Here is a 22,204-nt window from a genome sequence, read left to right as displayed (position 1 = left end):
TAATACAACTGTCGGGTCGTAGGATAGTTTTATTTTTAACTTTTTGAGGAACCTTCATACTGTTTTCCAGAGTGGCTGTGCCAGGTTGCGTTCCCATCAAAACACGGACGGAACTAGAGTGTACGACGCTAAGCAAAATAAGGCAGGCAGAGAAAGACATATACCATGTGATTTCACTTACATGTAGAATTTAAGAAACAAAACAGACGAACATATGGGAAGGGGTAAAAAGCAAAAAAAAAAAAAAGAGAGAAAGGGAAAAAACTATAGGACACTCTTAAAGATACAGAACAAACTGAGGGTTGCTGGAGGGGAGGTGGGCAGGGGGGATAAATGGGTGATGGGCATTAAGGGGGGGCACTAGTTATAATGAGTAGTGGATGTTATATGCAACTGATGTGTCACTAAATTCTACCCCAGAAACTAATAATACAATATATGTTAACTAACTTGAATTTAAATAAAAACTAAAATAAAACGAAACAAAGATAGACCAGGGCTGATTCACAGCTTTGCTACTCGTTGTGTGGCCTTAGCCTCTCTGCGCCTCAATTTCTTCATCTGTAAAGTGGGGATGGTAACAATATTTTCCGTTAGTTGTAAAGATTAAAAGAGTAAATATGTGTAAAGCACTTAGCAGAGTGCCACACATGTAGTCAGTGGTGTAGTACAGTGTGTTGGGTGAGATATAAGGAGAGGAAGCAAAGATGGCTATAGGATTTGGTGGAAGCAGAACAATGGATGGGTGGTGGTACCATTTAAATCCTTCCTGGGTTCATCAAGAGGGAGGCAGTGATTTACTATTTATAGGCTGTTTATAGGCAGTCTGTTTATAACAGAGGTCTAAGGACCTTAACCTTGACATGTTCCTACTTCCAAAACAGAGGCATTCCCTACAGAATGTAAAAGAACTGCCCAGGAAATGAGAGCAGCTAACAAAGACACAGGTGTCCAAGAGGAGAGACTTCCACATCTGACACTGAGGGCTTCCTCAGAATAATGATGTTCCCATCCACTCCAGCTGAATGAAGCCTGCCAGCTGACAAGCCCTCTCAATGCACTGAAAACTCTGTCAGACTTAACAGTTCCTCATTTTTATACTAGAACAAATAACCAAGGATCATCACACATACAAGCAAAGCCTGCTTTTAAAACAATAAAAAGAGATTCAGAGGAGAGAGGATCCCTAGGAGGGAAATAAAAATTACTCCCAGAGAAAATGGGGATAATATAGAAAAGAGGAAAACTAAAAACAGAAAAATTGCCTCTAAACAATATTCCAGAGTGAATATGGCATAGCCATAAAAACTAGAAGAAGATGCAATGAAAAAGCAATAATTGGAAATAAAAATAGCTCTTACAAGTGAAATGTATTGGCTAATATTAAAAAATTTTAAAAGACAGATAAAAAATATTGGGCAATCTTTCAGGAAAAAAACCAAAGATAAAAACATGTGAGAAAAGATGTATGAACAGGGGAAAAAGATCCAACATCTAAATAACTGGAGTCCAAAAAGATAGTTCAGAAAACACTTTCCTTAGCAAAAGGAGATGGGAAGATCTCTTCCTGGCTATTGCTGAGTACTGTCAAAAACTCAGGAGACAAATCTGGAGTAGCTTACGTAATCATAACCAAAACAGACACAAGGCATAGGCACACATTTCAAAAATGGTCAACTCTTTTTTTGCTGAATAACTTTCTAGTCACTTCTGGTGCCACTGAGCTTATGTATTAGAATAAAAATGTATTCACGGAATGTCTAAAATGCCAGCTGCTAAAGTTATAGAATTCCACAGCATGGGCAGGAATAACAACTGAATAAAGGAGTCCCGAACACGACCAAACCAGGACTGAAACAATCACAAACCATATTCGCTGATGGGCTAAACATCATCTTAAAATGAAACAGTCCCTTGCTACAAGTTTACAGTTGTTCCAGAAAAGAGATGTGTGTCCCATGAAGTGGCAGGAGGGGTAGGGCCGCCACCAAGGTCCTGGAGCAGGTCCCGTGGATGCAGACTCTCATCCTGGCTCCACTGCTAATTAGCACGACTGAGGCCAATCACTTAATCCCTTCCGGCCTCGGCCTTGGGAGCTGCAGCACAGGGCCAACCCTGCTCCTGGTCCACATGAGAAACTTCCCAAAGCTACGGTGTAATATTCCACTCCTGTGGGCAGGCAGCGAGCGAGCAGACACATGAGCACAAGGTCAGCGCCAGCATCAAGGACACCACCGAGCAGGCCAGTGAGAGGCAGGCTGGGGTGCTGGGTGTGCTGGGACAGGAGAATCAATGACACTGTCACCACACCTGCTTAACTGAACACAGGCAGGATAAAGAAAACTTTCTTTTGTTAACATTTATGTCAAAAATGTTGAGCAAGTCACATAGGCCATATGATATGCTTGTAACAGATCTGACTTCCCTACTTAAGCAAACATTTCAAATGGACTCACCTGAGGCCAGAGCAGTACACGGAGAGCTTTCTAACGTACTCTAAGGGGAAAAGGACACATGAAACTTGTCTCTGCTCCCTTCTAAAAGAAACATTGCCAGAATTTATTTTTCCCCCATCGATGCCTTATTCCTCGAGAACACATTCTTAGAGAGTTGCAGGAGCTAATTTCCAAAATTAGGATCACTGTCACTTGCTGCAGCAGTAGACTGCAAATGCACATACCTGGAAGGCAAAACAGGTGACAAACTCCAAAGGCAGGTGCAAACCGGAGCTCGCCTGCCTAGCCCAGAGGTGCAGCCATAGGTCTTTTGCCAGATTTCTGATTTTTTAAACCAAAGTAGAAGCCTGGGAATTTATATAAAAAACTCAAATTCGTCAATGTAAGGAACTAATTTGTAGTTCTTAAATATTCTAAAGGCCAAACCAAGTATGTCTTCAGACTGTATCCTACCCGAGGGCCACCAGTCTGTATCCTATGCAACACAATTATGTGGGGGATCCCTGGGTGGCTCAGCGGTTTAGCGCCTGCCTTTGGCCCAGGGTGTGATCCTGGAGTCCTGGGATCGAGTCCTGCACTGGGTTCCCTGCATGGAGCCTGCTTCTCCCTCTGCCTGTGCCTCTGCCTCTCAAATAAATAAATAAATAAATAAATAAATAAATAAATAAATAAATAAAATATCTTTGAAAAAAATACAATTGTGTTAAAAGATTTAAAAATGTCAACAAACCTTTTTAAGAAAACGGATCAAGCAAAATCAGCTTATACAACTGTTGGAATCGAAAGAAAAAAAATCTGTGTTTTGCTTGTTTTATTTATGTCGTATCCTCACTTCTGCCTTAGGACGTCAGAAAGCACCGGCTCCCCATGTGCAGAGCTTGTGAAAATGAAACAGCCCACAAATGCACACTGCTTTGCTTTCTCCTCAGCTTTGAAAACTCTGGTTCCAGTCTACATGAGGTTTTGGTCCTTTCTGCCCGGGATACTTAGAAAAGAGAGGTGAAAGAGGAAAGTAAAGGCAGAGGAGGACCAGAAACTGTGGTCCAGATATGTTTTGTTTAGTCTGTTTTCTCTTTTTGGTGGGGCAGAAGGGGAAGGAGGTGGAGGGGACGGGGACAGATGACAGAGGGCTAGTGCATTCTGCCAGCAGGACTGTCCCCAGCAGCACCAAGGTCCGATGGAAGGGTCTGAGAAACACCTGTTCAGTCAGAAAGACGTGAGTAAGGAGGAGCCAGAGAATCTTTGATCTCGAGAACCTATTTTTCTGTTATCACAATGAGATACTTCCCTTGTCACTGATTCACAAAAGGAACTGCCCACTGGAGGGAGAAAAGCCACTTAACTACAACATGAAATAAACATGTACGCAGGTCCCCAAACCTACAGGAGAGGAGATGCTAGAAGGTCTGCCCCAAGTGAGAGGCCGAATGGAACGTAAGCAGGATCCATACTGCTCCTTCATATTCTTACTGTCCCCTTCTTTACTCTTTTCTATTAGGGGACCAAAAAAAAAAAAAAAAAATTGAAGAACTGTGACCAGCAGCTACTTACTCTAACTGCAGTCCTCATTCCATCCCCCCTACACACGCGATCTTCAGTTCCTGGAGCACTGCCTTTGAAGGCGGCTTTTCAGGAACATAAACTTTGCAGTTAGGGAGACATCACTGTACTGTAAAGTGAAGTGTGGGGGTTTAAGGAGAGTGAGACATACCCATGAAAAAACACAAATCTGGCCGGTTTGGGAAAGTCGACTGAGACTAGACGGTGCAGGGAGACAGTAAAGGTTTTTTCAGGAAGAGGGAAGCTCGAAAGAAGTGGGGTTTCAAAGGGAGATTAAGAGACAACTGCAGTAACAAAGACACACAAAGAATTACCAATATATATTCAGCAGCAAAAAATCTAGTTCTTTTTTTTTTTTTTTAATTTTTATTTATTTATGATAGTCACCAAGAGAGAGGGAGAGAGGCAGAGACACAAGCAGAGGGAGAAGCAGGCTCCATGCACTGGGAGCCCGACGTGGGATTCGATCCCGGGTCTCCAGGATCGCGCCCTGGGCCAAAGGCAGGCGCCAAACCGCTGCGCCACCCAGGGATCCCTCTAGTTCTCCATATAGTGAATTTACAAAGAGTTATAACAAAGTATATCATTGAGAATAAGTGTATAAAAGAAAATCTTAAAAGCTTCCAGGTTGGGGAATGGCAGCCATACAAGGGCTCTGAAATGAGAACAGCATGGAACAGTTCTCTGAAACCAGGACTCTGGGCCTCACTGTGTGAACCCAACAAGCCCTCCGCCCTCATGCAGGGACAGTGACAGTGACATGGCTATCTTCGAAGCAGGCTGCGGGTGTAGAGGAGACCCTGGGTGCATGCTCCATAAACATGGTGGGGGTGTAGAGGGGATATCAGACTTCTTGGCCCTGAAAGCTAAAGAGAACAGCTCCAAAATTGCACATGAAAACTACTGTCACACTTGAATTCCATACTCAAACTACTAATTGAGAGGATACGCCACAACTCAAAAGATACACCTTCTGCCAAAAAAGTGAGGTAGAAAAACAAAAACACAAAGAAACAAAAAAGGGGGGGAATGAGAAAAATGATCTATGACACTGTAATCCTGTGCCCTCCCCTCCAATCCTTACCATTTGCAAACTGCCACTTGCAAATGAATAAGTAATCTTACAAAAAATACAATTATGTTAAGATTAAAAAATGTCAGCAAACCCCCCCTTCATGACTCCTCACATTTGCACGTATTTTCCTCCTGCCTGGAATTCCTTTCTGTACTGCCTTCTGCCCCTTCCTCCGTTCACCTGGGAGACCCAGGGAGGAGGAAGAAGAGCCCATCCTGGCCTCTGGGGTCCCACGGGAGGGACTGCTCAGCACATCAGCAGCGCAGCTCCTCCTGCTCCACAGCACACGAATTACACCTCTACGTCAGGGGCTGCACAAATGCTGACCTGGAGGGGCCATCCCGGCTTTAGAGCGAAGTTTCACGAGGACACAGCCATGCCCACTTGTCTAGGTGCCGCCTGGGCTGTTTTCACATTACGGTGCTCACACTGAGGAGCGTCACAGCCACTCGCGTGGCCGCCAAAGCCTGAGGTAGTCACGTGCTCCCTGGCCCCTTACGGAAAGCTTGCTGACCCCGGCTCTGCCGCATCACTTCCCAACTCGGTGATTCCTCCAGGAGACTGTCAGTCCCCTGCGCCGATGCTGCCCCTCGTGAGGGTGAGGCCCCCGTAAGCCCCGCAAGCCCCCGCGCCCGGCGCAGCGCCGGGCACCGAGCACACACTGAGCTGGCTGCCGGCTAACCCCACGCCGGGCCCAAGTCAGGGCTCTAGTCCCCAACCCATGCACCGAAGTACCGCAAGGCACAGGAGCAAGTGAACTGGCATATGACAGTGTATTCGCAATTTTCAAAGGAAATAACTGCTCAACCTTATCACAACCTTTAGCTCCGGGCAGTTCAATTTCAACACCAGGCCACGCTCCATTCCTCTCGATGATCTCGTATCTTGCAAACACGGGTCACTGGTTACTGTGCCAAGACACAAGCACCATCCATTCAAAAATCAATGTAGAAATGGAAATGAGGGTGGCAGTGTCCGACCTATTCCCAAGGTTTGTGAAGCTATGCAGTGTCCCACAGGTTCACACATGTGGCTTTTAAGGAAGAAAATAAAAATAGGATTTTTCTTCTAACTTGTTATGCATTATTTTTCCAAACTACTACTAAAGTGTCAGCTCAGAAATACTTATTAAGTTGTTTGGAAGTAAATATTTCATAAGAAGAACTGTTAGGCATTTCTTTTGACCTGGGGGCACCATAAAAACAACGAAACTCCAAGAGCACCGTGAACCAAAACTGTGGGAATCTAGGTTAGAGGCCAGCTCAACTGCCCAGGGATTCCATTATCGCATCTAAATCTGCACGCAGGAGAACACGACTGAAAGGTAACTTTCCCTATGTTATAAGAACAGATCTTTGTGGATTCTTCAGAATAGTGTTTCCCCAAAAGAACTGCAGTTATTTCTTGGTCTGTGACTTTTTCTCTCTCAGGATTCTTACATTCCTCTTCTTTGGCTTTGGTAATCCTCACTCCGGTGAGGACTCCCCTGTCAACTGAAGAGCCTGTTCACTATCAACTGCAGCATGTCAAAACGGATTTGAGGACATTGCTCTGGTGCCTGAAATCCTTTGAAGACTCCCCAGTGCTCCAACCTCAGGTTCCTGGCCAGCCTGGTAGACAAAACCCTTCAGTCCTCTCTACTCCCCACTGCAGCAGGCTGCCTGCCTCTAGCTCCCCACATTCCCACAGGGACTCCCCTCAAACCACTGCCTCTGTGGAATGTGCCTCGTGATGTTCTCCACACCTCCGTTCCGCCTACGCTGCAGGATCCACCGGAAGCCCCCGGCCCACACCCCTGACAACTGATGTCTGTACACTCGCCTCTCGTCTCAGCTGGGCTGTCGGGGTGCCTGGCATGCAACAGCCTTCAATAAATGCCTATGTCTATCACACAAGTGAATTTGTTTTTGCCTTCTCTCACAAGGGTGAAACACTCTATTATTATAATAAAGAAACAACCTGAAGAATACTCCTTCTTGTTCCCAAAATACGCCATGGGATCTTTAACACGCTGGGGAAAAACACAATAGAAGCTCACTTTCAAAAACAACCAGGGACGGCTCTGTTCCCCAGTACATGCTTCCCCATGCTCTCATCAAGATCAAGATTTTCTTTTTAGATTTTAATCTCTTCCACTTGTTAGGCCATAAATGGCATTTCCTTGATTATGTGGTCAAAAATACCTTTCATATGTCTCCTCGTAATCTGCAATGTTTTATATACAAGATGCTTATTCTTTCTTTTGCTCATTTTTCTAATTAGACATTAATCTTTTCTTCACTGCTTGATAAGAAACAAATCCTAACATCATTCCATAATATGCATATGACCTGTTATCTACATCGCAAATATTTCCAGTTTGTTTCCTTACTTTTCAATGTGGTTTCTGTTTGACTTTCATGAAGTTAGCTTTCCCAATTTTGTCCTTTATGGTTTCTGACCATAAACTCTTTCTCATGCCAAAGCTGTATCAATTATCACCTATACAGTCTTCCAGTATAGTCAAGGCTTTTAACATCTGAAACTTTAATCCAAATGAAATTACTTTTGGTGTGTAACAAGAGTCGGGAAGCCAGGTTCCCCCCGGTCCCTAAAGGCTACATATATCCTAACACCACGAATTAAATAATCCATTCCTTCCCCCGTTGACTAGAGATGCCCTTAAGAGAGCATTCCTTTTCAGCTTCCTTGTGGGCTCCTTTAGCCTACTGCTTTTCCATCTTTATTTCTTCACTGAACAGCATTATCTATTCTGCAGCTCTCATCAGGCACAACTCGAAACTTCCAAATCTGTTTCCAGGACCAGCCTCTTCCCATTTACAGATTAACCATCTGCTTACTAGGCAACTGCTTATCTACATACATCCATGAGGACCAATGGGGTCCTTCAGGGACGACAAAACATTTTGACACCACATACCACTTAGGTATTTCATAGATCCTTCAACATCTCCACAGGGATAAAAATTAAACTCACTTTCCCCTCTCAATCTGCTCTCTTCTGCCCCAGTCCTTGTTCATGGCACCAGTGTCTCCTGGGTCACCCAAACACAAGTAACCCTTAACTCCTTCTTCCCCAACCCTTCCACCTACTCGTCAGTTTTATCTCTTAAGCAGGACCTGTCTCTCTCCCTATCCCTTACCCCTCTCTGCGCATCCACTGCCCTGGCCAACCCTCAGCAGCACTGCGGCACAAGTACTTTAATCACAGCTTAATCCAACCCGTGGCCTCTGGCTTCCACGGTGACTCCTCTGGCTTTAATTAGCTTCTCCATCTCTAACCCTCACTGTCCCTTCAAGCTTCAGGCCAAGGGCCAGGAGCTGCCTGACCAACTGTTCAGACTGTAGATCCAAACTCAAATTCAAACTTCAGCTCCACAATCCCTTCCCCCTCCTCAACTCCCTGTCCCTTGGACATCTTTGCCTCCTGGCTCCCTCACAGGTCATCACGCCCAGATACTGGCATTCTCTTCATGCTCCCACTGCACTCTGTTCAATTTCCACTCTGGGCATTTATTATATCATACCAGGTATTATGGAGATTATTCTTCCCTTTCCTCCCACCCTCTCTTTACAAAAAATTATGAGCTCCTCAAGAGCAGGGATTTGTTTTTGTAACTCTCTTGCTTCTAAAAGGGCTTTACACACACTATATATTCAAGATCTATTTAATAAATTGAACAAATCCACACAAACGGCATCCTGGGTGAGGAGTGAAAAATACTTTGATGACACCTGTTTCTTTACATTCCGAAGAGAAAGCTGAATGGTATGCTTTTGAACACATCTCTGTGCTACAGAAAAAATTATGAATAAAAAGATAAAATTGGGTCAAATTTTTGGAGGCTTTTTTTTTTTTTTTGGAGGCTTTTCAAAAGAATACATGGAGCAAAATTATCCTATAAATCCTTCCTAAATTCTAAGAGGAAGAAAATATTATGCATTAGTATTGTGTGGTTGAAATGCTACTTTTAGCTAAGTCTGCTGTGATAATACACAATTTATAAATGTTATTTTTCAGGTATCACGCAGTGTTAATGCACTATTTATTATCGGCAGGCACCATTTTAAGTTCCTCAAATGCAGTATCAGATTAAATCCCTATACCCACCTGATGAGGCCAGTATCATCATTCTCCCCTTCTTTATAACAAGGAAAATGAGGCACAGACAGGTTTTTGACACTTGCCTGAGGTCACACAGCTAGTCAGGGGCAGAACTTGGATTTGAGTCCAAGCCTGGTTACCAACCTCATCTCTAGCCCATTACACATAAGTGAAAAACATGGAGTGGAAAAAGAAAATATCACTGAACCAGAGTCACGTGTCCTGGGCTCCGGTCCGTACCCCACCACTGATCAGGTGGCAGGTATGTGACCTCCTCGGACAAATCTCCTAACATCACTAAAATCCCATGACAGCGCCCTAGGGCCTACCTCCCCTACTTTCCACCTCCCCTAAGAAATGCATAGCAACTCGATTCCTAGGACAGCCTGCCTGTCGCCTTGAACTAGCAGATCTAGAATGCCACGAGGGAGGCTGCTCTCCACACTGCCCAGCCGAACACCGCTCCTGGGAGAATTACCCCACCTACTTTCCCAAGCACTGCCAGTCCTCACATCATGACCGAGCTCAAACAACCTACGTTCAGGGAACAAAATCTCAAATTGCTTCCACCTTACTATTCTCCTCCCAACCTTGAGGTATACTTTTAGTTAGTTAGCTCTCTGACTCGGCAGGTACGAGCTTAAACCCACCCTGAGGACCAGCCCGATGAAGTGAGTGAGGCTGGCCACAGGGACGGAGTAAGGAGTGCACAGCGGCGGTGGGTAGCCTCCTGCTGGTGCTTTACTTCTATACAACCACCATGTAGAACGTGGTCCAGTGTAGTCATAGACCATCAAGATTTTCAAAAAGGAACAGGAATGCAGGTTTGGTTTTATAACGTGAAATCTCCTTATTTTTAAATGTTGGCAACTAACTCTTTATGAAACACTATGTGAGCCAAAGAAAACATATTTGTAGGCCAAGTACAGTTCTTAGGGCACCAGTTAACAACCTGTTTTCAAAATGTATTGGCATTAAAAAATTCTGGACTTGCTGTTGAAATAATCTTAAAATATAAACTGTTTGAAGATTTATATTTCAGTGCACAGATATTGACCAAAATGTGCCTGAATGTTTTCTTAACACTCTTTGGGGTCAGAATCTCAAAGCTCTCTCCTCTCCAAAAGAATTCAAATGGTCCTTTTCTTTTCTTTATAGCATTATTTAAATCCAGATGTCCAAGTCCTAAGCATTATTTTAGAATGTAAATGCTTCTCAAAAGGAAAACAGGGAAAAAAGAATTAAAACAAAATCTTTAGCTTCTGACCATAATCTATGACATCTTTTAAGCATGTGGAAGCGCAATACTTCACCTTACATTCACTCGAAACTTCTAAATAGAGCGAAATAGAGAATGAAAAATACAACAGAAATAACTGGTTTCTGGCCAAACTGTTTTTGGAAAAGGATGTTCTGTGGGATATCCTGTCAAGAAAGCACATTCTACAGATGAGAGAAGAGACGTGAGCTTGACATTGATGCTGGGTAAGATTACAGAACATATCAGGAAAGGGACCCTGGGCCAATGAACCTCGGCCCACCCATACCCCCTTACTCACCTTACCTTCTTACTTGATAAGGCAACTGAACTGAGAAAACCAAGCGTCAGCAAGAGCTTTTCTAAATGCTTTAAAGATATTTATGAGCAAGATGAAGAGACACATACTGTATACAAAAGACTATAGAGGGTTGTTTTGTATTGTATGCTTGAAAATTGCTATGAGACTAGATCTTAAGCATGCTGACCCCCTCCACACACAAAAAGGTAACTGTGAGGCGATCGACATGTAGATTAATTTGATGGTGCTCAACCTTTCTCAAAGGGCACTAATTATAGGATGATGTCAATTTGGCCTGTTTTTCTTGTGCTTTTCATTAATGAACTCGATGATGACCCAGGAAACCCATTTCTCAATCTGTAGATGAAAAGAATGGGCAAAATACCAAATATATTACAGTGTAGTAATAAGGATTCTAATAAGTTAATCCAATAAACTAGTATGAAAGATAAATCTAGCATCAATAATTTCAGGGTCCAAAATAAAATGATGCTGATGCTGACAATGGCAACATGTGCAAAATGAACAAATACAGGTCAGAAGAGATGTGATCTAGCTGTAACATGTGGGAAAAACGCAAAGGGCTGATCAGTGAAATGGGCCCACAATGTAACATAACTGCCAACAATTAGTAACAACAAGGACAACTCTTGTGTCTCCTCATTTTATCACAATGCCTAAAATCCTATCCTGGTCCAGCAGCATTAAAATCAGAGGATTCACTTTTAGCCTGAAAACTTCACAGGTAGGTAATCCAATAGTAAGGTATTCTTAATATTACAAATAAGCTATTGACTTTACTAATGCCCAAATTATTTTAAGTTCTTGCTTTGGTGTAAATCTCACCCCATTTATTCTTATCCCATCTCTCCTTTAGTGTACCTACTCCTTATTTTTTTCTCAGCTTTCCTGAGGTGTAACTGACAAAACTGGATACATCTCCAGGGTACAACTTAAGGATCTGATATACACTGTGAAATGACTGCCACCATCAAGTTAATCTACATGTCGATCACCTCACAGTTACCTTTTTGTGTGTGGAGGGGGTCAACATGCTTAAGATCTAGTCTCATAGCAATTTTCAAGCATACAATACAAAATTAACTGCAGCCACAATGCTGTCCATCAGATCCCCAGAATGTACTCATCTTAGAGCTGAAAGTTCGTAACCTGTGACCAACATCTTTAACTCAAGCAGCTACTTTGTCACTACAGACTTCACCTACTCCCTATTTTACAATGCCACCCACACTTAGGGACCCCTCATTTAGCAATGTAAGGGTAAGGCGTCCACTAATCTGTGTTTGGAAGCTCTAAACACACTGAATGTTTCTGCACTGAGTTTAATCAGAACTTTAAAAAAAGGCACGGCAGACTGAGCAGGAGAGGAGCTTGCAGTCTCCGCTACTCCACGTCACTACCTTGACATTGGAAAATACTGACCAGCTTCTGGGGCTGGGCCTGGTGGGGGCCCTTCCCCTCAGCCTACACAACCACAGCGCTCCTCACTGGTCTCTGGATTCCCAAGCCCTTCACGGCACAACCAAGGGTCATCTTTCTGAAATGTTGGTCTCACGTGCCCCAAGTTTTCCACCACTCTCCCTGACCTACTGGAAAAGGTCCCGACATTAGCATGACATGGGGCTCTCCACTGTTTCAGGCCTCCTAACTTCCCACTCCCACCTCTGCCCGTAGCATCGCCTCTGCACTCAAGTCCCACCAAACGTGCCAGACTCTGCTGTCCTCTGTGTCCCTGCACGCACTGCAACCTCTGCCCAGAATGTCTGTCCCTCTCTCTCTTCCTTGTCCAATAACAAACACCAACCCATCCTTCCAAAGTAAGCTCACACTGTCCTACATCCAACCTTCCCCAGTGTCTTTCCTTGCAGGCCCCCCCCCAAATGAGACAAATTTCAGTTACCATTTACCATCTAGATTATCACTGCTGTGTATGTTGTAGTAAAAAAAGATGTTTCTTATTGTTTCTATCAGAAGCATAAAGAGAGCATGCCGATCAGACCCACTCAGCAAGGTACATGACCTCCATTGCACCTGCAAGCATCTGAGGTTTTGATCCCAGCAATACATCCCATGGTAGGTGTGAGTACAGCAATCACAGCTTTGACTATTTGTAAGTGAGCTGAACAGTTCCAAAACAGAGACATCTGAAATTTTATTGAAGCTGGCATTTGAGAAGGGGCAAGCAAGCTAAGTTCAATGTCTAGCCAACAGCCTAATGTCTGTATGTCAACACAGCTTGCTTGCTCTCTACTTGCCAACGCGTACTCAGTACATCTCACTGAGAGACATAAAGAGGGTATTTCTTTCTGAAAAGTGATCTCCCTTCAACAAAAAAAGCAAGCAAGCAAGCAAGCTGACTGCTGGTTCCAGTGGGAGCAGGATGGAGGGGGTAAAGTGGACCATGGAAAGCAAGAGAATATACAGAAAAAAACCTGAGATAAATGAGGAATAAAATGCTGGCTCTGCTGGTGCCTCTGACCTGTGACATGCATTTTACACAGGCACAAGAAAAAAGGATTTGTGGAACCATCTTCCTTTATTAGGCTGTATGAGGGAAATGAAATGCAAGGTCACTGCTTGTCATCATGAAAGTTCGAGGCTTCCTTTGTGACTGCTGCATCTACTTTATATTAGAATTTTTCAACTGTTACCAACTTAAAAATTGCCCTTACACTAGGAAATTACAAAATTAATGTTATTTTATATATTTTAGGCTGCATGCTTTATTGTTCTCATCCTCTGTAAGATTATGTGTTAGAATTTCTCAAATGGGAGATCTATGAATTCCATTCCTCCTAAATGTATTAGTAGGAGCCCGTCTCAATAATTTTATAAAAGATAATCTCAGGGCAGCCCTGGTGGATCATGCCCCGCCTGCAGCCCGGGGCATGATCCTGGAGACCCTGGATCGAGTCCCATGTCAGGCTCTTTGCATGGAGCCTGCTTCTCCCTCTGCCTGTGTCTCTGCCTCTCTATGTCTCTATGAATAAATAAATAAAATCTTAAAAAAAAAAAAGATAATCTCAAAAAGGCATGCCCTTCACAGAAGATATACAGTAGCAATTTTAAGACTATTAGCCTAGGATATTCTTACACATGTATAAGGTAAATCAGCAAATCCTCAGCAAAGGAAATAACCTAGTCAGATTCTCCTGGAGTTTGTAGAAGAAGCAATGTTTGTGTTCACTGAAAAGTAACATCAAGACAAAGTTTCTTTTAGAATTGCAGGAGAGGAAATAAGTCCTGCTTGGCTGTCAGCAGTGGTAATACCATTTACTAAGTGTGTGCCCGCCTCCTGGCCCTGCACCATACTGGCCACTTGCCATGGCTACTTCCCATATCCTGCAAGTGAAGGGGGCACGTCTGTCTGGGACTGCTGTATATGTGATGCCTACCCACTACCCAAGGGGTGAAAAGGCCCCTAACAATTACTGAATGAGTGAATGACATCTCATTCTACCTCTACAAAAGGGAAGAAGATCAGATCCTGACCTTCAAGAACTTACCACTCATGACTATTAAAGACAAATATAAGAGCCTTCTATTTAAAATTTCTTGGCAATGGAAAGCATTTCAGTTTTAAAGTAAATAAATCTTCAACAAAATATTTCCCAGTGACCATAAACAACAAAATATTTTGTCAGAATGTCCTGAAATGCTTTTCACAAAGGTTTGATATAACTTGTAAAACAAGTTATCCTGCTTAGAAATTCTGTATTAATAGGAACATAATATTGACTTTAGTCATACCAGGTTGGTGGGGTCAAGGTAACATTTATCAAACACTACCTGTAGGCACCTTGAGCTGGATAATAGTATTACCATTTTACAGATAAGGAGACACATAGAACTTGCCCAAGTTCACACAACCAGTAAATGGGAAATAGCATCTATTCCCTTTCTCTGAGCTATATAACATGCTTTATATAATGGAAATCAGGAAAATGATAATAAAAAATAATAGTCACTTGTAATTTCAACACATAAAGATAATCTCACCTAACATTCAGTGTATAATTTCCTTGGCATTTTACCAAATAGGTAGAAAATTGTACAGACACACACACACAAACTCACTCTCTTACATTCACCCTCCAAAACAACCAAAAAGCTTAGATCAATTTATACATGCAATTTGCAATCTTTTTCAGTTTGCAAATTTTGATTTTCTTTCACATCAATAAATTATTCCCCTACCTCACTGTTAATAAATAAAGGGCTCTCCACTACTTGTACATACTACAAATTGTGTAGCCAATCTCCCTATTATTAAGCATTTAAATTGTTTCTAGTTTACAACTGTCATAAACAAAACTACAAAAACCATTTTTGTAAAACAGAGGTTGGTTTTTTTGTGTGTACTTTGTGGGGAAGTCACCAGAATCTGGAGATATGTTTTTCCCAAACTTCAGAGAGCAACCAATTTTGAGATACTCCACTAAGTAGACTTCCCACCAAGTTAAGAATCACTGTTGGGGAGAAAGCTACTGACAGGAATATGGTATCTATATGTACTGTGTAGGTAAGGCCAGATGCTATAGACTGGTCTCTGTACACATGCTTATTTCTTTTTCCTTCGTTTAAATTCCTAGTGATGGAAATGCCTGACTAAGGGACATGGCACATTTTTGAGGCTTTCCATGAGTAATACAAAATTGCCCTCCTGGAAAGTTAAAACAATTCAAACACCCACCAGCAACATTTGAAGTGACAATTCCCCAAATCCTCCAGTTGGCTAGACTTGTTTTAAAACAATGAAATCACCATATAGCCTTAAGTTTTAAAAATAGTGAAACTCCTAGTAAAACATATCTAAAATTCAGATAACAAATGCCATATTTTAAAATACATATATTTTCAAATACAAAATATAAAACTTTAATGAAATCGGATCCCAGCAGACCGAGCTTATAGGATGACAACTAGAAAATTTAGTGAAACCAGGCTCGGAAGGTGCTCCATTAGTAAGTAAAACTCCACATCTTCACTTACCTGTCTGGCTAATATTAGGCTTAACATTCGAGGCTTTAATAGCAACATGCCATATTTTTTAACAAGAAACTCATGAAATTGTACATTCTTTCAAATTTTATAAATATCTTAGAGCCAATAAGGCAATCTGAAGTTGTTAAAATCCTGTAGGTATTCATTTATCAACAAATATCTGAATGCGTATTATGGGCTGGGCAATGTTCTCAGCTGAGGACATGGCGGTGAACCCCACCGAGTCTCTGCCTTCAATGAGTTACTACTGGATGGGGGGAGGGAACTCAGGACCCTGCAGGGAAGAATCAGCAGATCATGGTTACAATGCCAGTCTGGAACCCCTGGATTCTTGGGCAAATTAAAACATCTCTGGGTCTTGGATTCTTTATCAGTAAACTTAAGAAGCTGACCAGATGACCTGAGATAACTTCTGGATCTCCAATTCTAGACTTTCTTTGGTTTTGTTTGAATGTTTAAGTTCTCCATTACTAGTAAGAGCTCTGCATTTTAAGTTCTATATAGTTCCACATGGATCTCCACAGGAAAAAAAAAAAAAGATAATTTTACATCTACAGTAAAAACCCTGGTGATCCGGGTATCTGCAAAGAATAAACACAGAATAGGTTCCAGTTCAACGAAGATTTATGCTTTCAACTTAAATGGTTTCTTTGAAGAGGTTTCTAGAACACCTTGCCTCCTTCACTTCTGCACTTGACTATAAATACTGAGTCATGAAACGTGACACAGGACCTCACCGGTATGGTAGGAGGGGTCTCCAAGCTTGTGGACAGGAGTGGCAGGCTTTAAGGTGGCACAATGGTGCCTTCAGGGGCTGGGGCACTGAAGTCCTGGGGGATTCTCACCTCTCTCAAGCTGACACCCACTGACAACTCATAGGCACACACATTTCTGTCCACAGCATGTCTACAACTGACTGCTCCATTAGCATTTCTAATATTAGTAACGGGAAGCACTACTTCTGCCACCACTTGTTATTTTCCACCAGATGTTCCTGCTACCACCATCTCCACTGTCCGCAGATCCAGAGTCTCCTTGAAGCTGCTTCTGAGGGCGTCGCAGGAAGGCACGGCGAGGGATGCAGCATCCCAAGCCACTCCCTTCTAGGGAAGCCACACACACACACACACACACACACACACACACACACACGCTTTCAGGAAATGATATCGCCTCCTTGTGGTCCGTCAGGATACTGCCACTTAGTAATAAAGCTAGATTCTCAATTACAGGCCCTTAGGATGATTCCAAGTCTTCTGTACCTTGCCCTACAAACCAGAAGAATGGGCAAAAGCCAAGATTTTTTTCTCACCTCTGTGCAAAATTCCATGAAAAATTCACCCACCAGAAGTTTTTCCTCACCTTTCCACACAAAACCATAAAACGGTATCTGAGAACCACCACCTTTGCACGCGTGAGTGACATTAGCAGCAACAACTAGTGAAAAAGTATGTGCTGTAATTTTAGACAATGTTAAGACAAATTTGGAATTCCTGCATCTCTATAGTTCATAAAGGAAATATAAAGGAAGTAGTAAAAGTACTTTAACTCAAACATCGAAGCCGCTAAATCACCACAACCAGTTACGTATAAAACAGATGCTTACATGCTTCTGCTATACGAAGAACTTTTACTGCAGGGACAGTGACAAAGGACAAAGCTGACTTCACCTAGGCCTTAGAGGAGTCACAGAATCCATCCTTTACACAGTGTTTGAGCAGAGCTCATGAGAAAAAGTTGGAAGATAAACCTAGAGACAACTTATTGGGTTCTGGCATCAACCAATTAGAATATCAAATTAAAAAATTTAAAACCCTCATTCTGCAAGATGACAAAACTCCTAATATCAAACAGAAGTCAAAAAGTCACAGTCAAGAGAAAGATAACAGATTCTTATTAGACATCTGTAACAATTACTTGGCAAAAACCTCATTTCCCACGCTTTCAATTAATATAAAGGAACATGTATTTAGAATGACAAACAGATTAGAAGTTGGGAAGAGGAAATACCACAGTTCCTGATACTCCCTAAAATAGAACATGCACACATTCTTCCTGTGAGAATAAAAGTACCTGCATAAAGTACGTATATTTTATTTGCTCATTAGTCTGTCATCGGCCCCAAGAAATTAATGTATGTAGTATCCCTCCCTACCCCCACCCCCCCCAAAAAAAGGTATCTGAAAACTTAACACCGGCTGCTAACAAACCTACTGAAATCAAAGATGAAACCTCTGACTAAATTACTCAGAGATCACTATCATGTCCTGGAAAATTAGGTATGCTTTTAAGGCTTCATACTTTAATTTCATGGAAAAGCAATCAAATGCAACCAACGTAAAGCAATACTTTGAGAGGACGTGCATAACAGATTTGGTAACGTGAAGGGCCAGAGCCAAGATGGAAAGGTCCAGTAAGACTCCTGAATCTAAGTATTTTGACCAAAATCAAGCAGGATTATTTTTTTAACTCTCAGATTACTCATTAATTCAACAAATATTCACAGCCCACCCTGACTGAGGCTGCTCTTGGTGGTGAGAAAGGATGGGGAGCAATCAGACCCTCCCGCCCTTCTGGAGCTTCCAGCAGGTGGAGGACTGCCACCAGCCAGGCCTCTAGTCCCAGTCTGCAAACATTCCTTCGCACGTGCAGATACACAGGGCGCCCAGTGCAGCGCCTGCTCTCTCCTGCCTGCCACTTTCTCCATCTCCTCTCCATCTTAAACCCCAGCTGCAGAGACAGCCCTCTGTTCCTCAGGCAAGAGGCTCAGTCTCCCTGGAGGGCCTCTGCAGTTGCTGTTCCCCCTGCCTGAGCCACTCTTCCTCCAGACATCTAAACACAGCCTTCCCTGCATCAACTCTCTGCTCAAACCTCTCCATCTGAGAGAGAGTTCCAGGACCACTCAATCAAAAACAATGGCCCCCATCCTGCCCCTCTTTACTACAGCAAGTCTTACTACTTTCCCAGTGCATATCACTCCCTGGTATTACCACCTTTATCGCTTCTCTGCTTTCTGTTCCTCTCCCCCAGGGAGAGGTGAACCCACTGTAGCAGGGTCTGTCTACTCTGTGCAATGCTATACTTGCAGTCCCTATAGAGTTCCCTGCAATGTAACAGATGCTCAAGATGCATTTTTCAGAAAAGCAAATATAGGCAGTATTAGCAGTTTTGTACTACAATGGCAGGTGACACATAATAAAGGGAAAATACCTTAAATGCTAAAAGAGTTAATCAGCATAAAATTATGCTTAAAGGACTCTTGAAATACTCTAAAAAGATAAACGTAATGAACATATAAAGGTCATCACTGGCTAATATTCGACTTTTATAATGTATCAAGCTCAATTTCCAGGATTAGCATTACTTCTACAACTAACTGTGTTTTAAAAGCACTCTGAGATGTCGATTTTTAATTTAAAAGAGTCAAATATTTTCTGAAAGCATATCCCCCTTTAGGAGTTACTCATAACCTTCTCCTAAGCTGTACAATTTGCAACCATATTACATAACAACATTACAGTGTAAGATATTGGAGATAATCAATGAAAGGCAGGCATTTTAGTGCCTAATGGTGAACAAAAACGGCCTTCATCTTCAATTTAATCAAAGGTACAAGCCTTTTCTCCATGTTCAAAAATATTTACTCTCAAGAATTTTTCTTACAGATTATTCTAAGAAGTTTCCATTTGCTCTTTAATTTCTCAAAACAAGGAAGGTGTTAATCAAGATATATGACTTTAGTTACTGGCCATCATAGCTCAGGCTTCACCACGGAGACATCAAAGATCCTTATGGATCACTATGAAATTATACAAAGGCAGATGATACATATTGGAGAGAAGGGGCATTTGTTTCCTGGAATGTGAGGCAAAGAAGTAAATTACTACTGCCTTCGGGCCTCTGGGAATAACTGAAATCCATTTAAAAACCTTAAAAACTAATGTTTTACGATAATTTTATAACAAAATATTAGAAACAACCTACATATATCTCAATAAAAAAGGTTAAATAAATTATGGTTCACCCTTGCTTGGAGTACTCTCAGCAGCTCTCCCAGAATGAGGCAGCTCTCTTCAGTACTGATAGAGAGACTGCCAAGATTCAGCACTCTAAGGGAAGGGCGGGGAGCTGGTGCAGAGCAGCATATACAATGTGTCCTCGTTTGTGGAAAGGCAAATAAAAAGAACACATATGAAATGTTTATACTAGCATAAGCCATATCTGGAAAGATATAGACAAGGAACTAGTAACCCTGGTTCCTGGGGAGAACAAGGTGCTGTGTTTCAGAGAGGGGAGAGAGAGACACTTCCCACTCCAGAGCTTTTTATATCTATTCAATCTCCTACAAGTGTGCACAGATCGCCTGTCCCACAAATTATTACAATACATTCCAATATCAGAATAATTTATACCATTGCCAACATATGGTTCAAGGATCATCTTCAAAAGTACAAGCTTTCAAAAATGACAAAAGTTGTTCGGTTCGGCAGCCTAGTTCCTGATCCTTAATTCCCAGAAGAGAATCCAAGTCTCCACTAATTAGAGAGGCACGCTTGTGATCTCACCTATTACAAAGCAAATAAGCCTCAATTCAATTCTTGGAAGGGAAATAGCTGCTAAGTTCACCTTGAAAGCATACTTCGCATTTAAATTGAGCTTGTTACTACCTAATGAAGCCTTCAAATTAACACAGTTTCCACCTGGCGGTAAAACAGAAAGTCAATGTAAAAAACAAGAGGAGAGTCTGGAGTTTCTGAAAACACTAAGGTTTCCCTTCTTCTGCCAGGCTTAGCCAAGGAATCCTCTGATATTAGTGAAATAGGATTTCAGATCTGTAGCAAAATAGTAATTTTAAGGGGAGGGGCAATCATCGTTTGCACTATACAAACGCCTTATTTAATTCTTCGTTCGTAGGGGATGGGAATTTGCCTCAAATTTAAGATTCCATTGTGGACCTCTGACTCAATGATACTGTCACATTAATTTTATTCCAAACAAAACTTTTAATCAAAGGCAAATCTGAAACTGAAAACAAACACGTCAGAAGACAAACCTTAAACTGGAACCCTTCTGTTGAAAAATGCATGTTAAAAAAACACATAAAAAGAAATGCAAAAAATTTCATTTCCATACAAATGCTACTCAATAATCATACACACACGTTGTATCAACATTTGGCTGCATTAAACACACCCATATGAAGAGGAACACAAAGATACTCCATTGAGAATGAAGATCTCATATACACACACGTACATAATTTTGGGGGGGCGGGGGGGGTAGCTGAAGGTGGGGGCCAAAACCACGTTATTCAAGCCCAGAAGTAAAGGCACAGCCGCTGGATAATGCCGTTTTCTGTCGGGAGCTCAGAACCCAAAAGATTCCAGCTCCATCCTTTGAGACAACCTCCGAAGTGGCATCTCTCCTCAAACCCAACTCCGATCGCTGACACTTTTAACTTTGGGTTTTTCGACTTTAGCAAGTCTTCGGACAGAAGCACGCAGAAAATACAGGTAAATCCAATACACACTATGCCCAAGGGAAGAAGGGGTTCGAGCAAGAGCTGAAGCACGCTCGGGGTCACGAAGCCAACCGGTTGCTTCCATCCCCAAAGGAAAATAAGAATTAAAGCTCCTTCCCATCCCCCAGGTAGCCTCGGGTCTCAGAACCCAGCGCCCTCCGAGGGGCACGAGTCGGCGCCCTCGGGGACGCGGGGTGGCCCGAGGGCGCGCGGAGAGCGGCGTGACCCGGGGCGCCCCCCCGCCCCGCGGACGCCCCCAGACCTGAGCCGGCCGCCCGGAGCGCTGCCCCCGCCCGCCCCGCGCCCCCGCGCCCCCGCGCCCCCGCCCCCCGCACTCACGGGCCGCTCCCGCGCCGCTATCTCGCCATCCCCCGCCGTCCGCTCGGCCGCGCCCGCCGCCGCCCGGGGGCTGCCCGGAGCCCGCAGTCGCCCGGGGACCCGAGGCGGGAGGAGGAGGGGGGCCGGGCACAACCCGCCGCCCCGCCGCCCCCGTCCCCGCGCCGGGCGGGCTGCTCCAGGCGGCCACGGGGGTCGGGCGGCCCGCTGCCCTCCGCGAGCCCGGGGAGTCGCCGCCGCCGCCGCCAGAGCCCGCCGGAGGCAACGCTAACGGCCACGGCCACGGCCGAGACGCTCCAGCCCCGACTGCGGCGCGCGGGGGCGGTGCCTGCACGCCGCTCGGCGGGGGGCGCTGCGGCCCGGCCCCGCCCCCGGCCCCGCCCCGCCCCCGGCCCCGGCCCCGCCCCGCCCCCGGCCCCGGCCCCGGCCCCGGCCCCGGCCCCGCTCCGCCCCCGGCCCCGCCCCCGCCCCCGGCCCCGGCCCCGGCCCCGCCCCGCGCGCCCCCGCCGGAAGCCGCGCGCGCGCCCCCGCCCCGCCCCGCGCGCGCCCCCACCGCCCCCGGCCCCG

The 22,204-nt window shown here is 43.9% G+C and overlaps 1 protein-coding gene across 1 annotated transcript in view; it reads right to left on the bottom strand.

Moving 5' to 3' along the window:
• LIFR (LIF receptor subunit alpha) overlaps nucleotides 1–21,792 on the bottom strand; it is a 77,111-nt gene extending 55,319 nt beyond the window's left edge. Inside the window, exon 1 of the mRNA XM_077896163.1 lies at nucleotides 21,641–21,792. The gene's annotated coding sequence lies outside the window, so the exon portion shown is untranslated. The remainder of the gene's footprint in view (nucleotides 1–21,640) is intronic.
• Nucleotides 21,793–22,204: the final 412 nt, after the last annotated feature.

This window comes from Canis aureus, chromosome 4 (genome assembly GCF_053574225.1).
Source record: "Canis aureus isolate CA01 chromosome 4, VMU_Caureus_v.1.0, whole genome shotgun sequence".
NCBI classification, from domain to species: Eukaryota; Metazoa; Chordata; class Mammalia; order Carnivora; family Canidae; genus Canis; species Canis aureus.
The sequence above is the reverse complement of the archived record's forward strand: the minus strand, read 5'-3'. Positions and strand labels throughout refer to the sequence as shown.